Here is a 1,779-nt window from a genome sequence, read left to right on the forward strand (position 1 = left end):
GAGTTCCAGGACAGTCAGGGCTATACAGAGAAACTCTGTCTCAGAAAACAAAAAACAAACAAACAAACAAACAAAAATGGTGTCCCAGTTTTCACAAAGCCTCGGCCTTTGCTGGCACCCGTTCCTCCATAATTTATTACAGTTCCTCATAGCATTTGAGTTATGTGTTCACTGTGTTCTTCTGTTTGTTTGTTTGTTTGTTTTTTTGAGACTGGTTTTCTTTGTGTAGCCCTGGCTATCCTAGAATTCCATTTGTAGTCCAGGCTGGCCTCGGACTTACAGAGATACGCTTGCATCTGTCTCTGAGTGTTGAGATTAAAGTCGTGTGTCATCACTGTCCTGTGTTCCTTATCAAGGGACTAGAGTCTGGAGATTTCACTCCTTTTGTATGTCTTTGTCTTGTTCATTGGTGCTCTGACAGAACTCAGTCTCTTGCACACACCAGACAAGCATTGTACATAGTCCTATGTTCATGGCCCCTTTAATTTCTTCACATCACTTGGCTGGACCTTCAAGGCTTCTGTAATTATTTGAGAAAGGGGTTTCTGCTTCCCTCTTGCTCCCTCTCCCCCACCTCTTTCCTTGGAGACACGGTCTCCTGTAGCTCATGCTCTCCTTCATTTTGAATGGTAGCTGAGGATGGCCTCGGACTTCTGATCTTCCTGCCTCCACCTCCTGAGTAACAGGGACGCGGGACATGTGTCACCGCTTATGGTTTTAGGCAACTGTCAAGCTTTGTGCATGCTAGGCAAACATGGCATTGGCTGAGCCACATCCCCAGCTTGGCTGCTGCATTCTCTAGTGAGGTAGATGACTGTTGAAACTCTGAGGTTAGGGTTACCCAAAGCTGTTAGTTTCCTAATTTGTTGACAAGTATGAGGTTAAATGACAAAGTTTTGTTAGTTTTCTCAGTCTGTGCAGTGAGTTTCCCTACAGAGGCCGAAGACAGAAGATCTGGGTTGATAAGAGCCCTTGTCACCTCCAAGAGCTGACGGTTGGCTCGGCAGAGGACAGATGGAGAACACAGACTGGAATTTGGGCACTCTAGTGGGGATAAGACAAAGCAAGGAGCTCCCTCAGCTTTTCCCGAAGTATCTTTGAAAGTGAGGGCTTTAAGCTGGAGTATGGGCTTTGAGGTTCTCACCCCCGCATGTCAGGGGACTGGCTAGCCTGTGACAGTAATTTTTTTTTAAGTCATTGCCCCAGTTTGTTTTGCAAAAGAGGCTGTTGTAAGTCTCAGTAGAATTCCCAATTCATAAATAAGAAAGGAATCAGATCTGCCAACCTCAGGAGTGACCGTTTGTGTGGATGGTATGGACTCACATGGCTGACTGTGTGGTAGGTGTTGTGTGAGAAGTGAGAAAGCAGCCGGATGAAATCTCAGCCTTCTCCAAGCCCTGCATCCCAGTCAGGGAAGTAGAAAACAAGCAGATCTCCTGGTAAGAAAGGGAATAGATACAATCGAAGTATAGTAGAGGCTGGGAGTCTAGTAAGCTATTGAGGATGGTCGATAATACCCTGTATGATGAGCCCCTGAGGGAGAAGGATCAGGGGACCCCAACTTTCCCTTAGGACATGAGGCTAGACTGTAAGCATTATAAAATACTGTATGAATGTTAACATCATAGGGGTTTTTAGTGTATGAACCCTTTAGAGTTTAGGTTTCCTCCAAATACACTAAGCTTCTAAAAGCCAGGTCAAGCCCTTTGATTGACAGCTGTCAGACCCTTCACTCACACCCAGTTGCTTTACGAAGCTTTCTACGAAGCAAGTCCTTTC

This window comes from Mus caroli, chromosome 10 (genome assembly GCF_900094665.2).
Source record: "Mus caroli chromosome 10, CAROLI_EIJ_v1.1, whole genome shotgun sequence".
Lineage (NCBI taxonomy): Eukaryota > Metazoa > Chordata > Mammalia > Rodentia > Muridae > Mus > Mus caroli.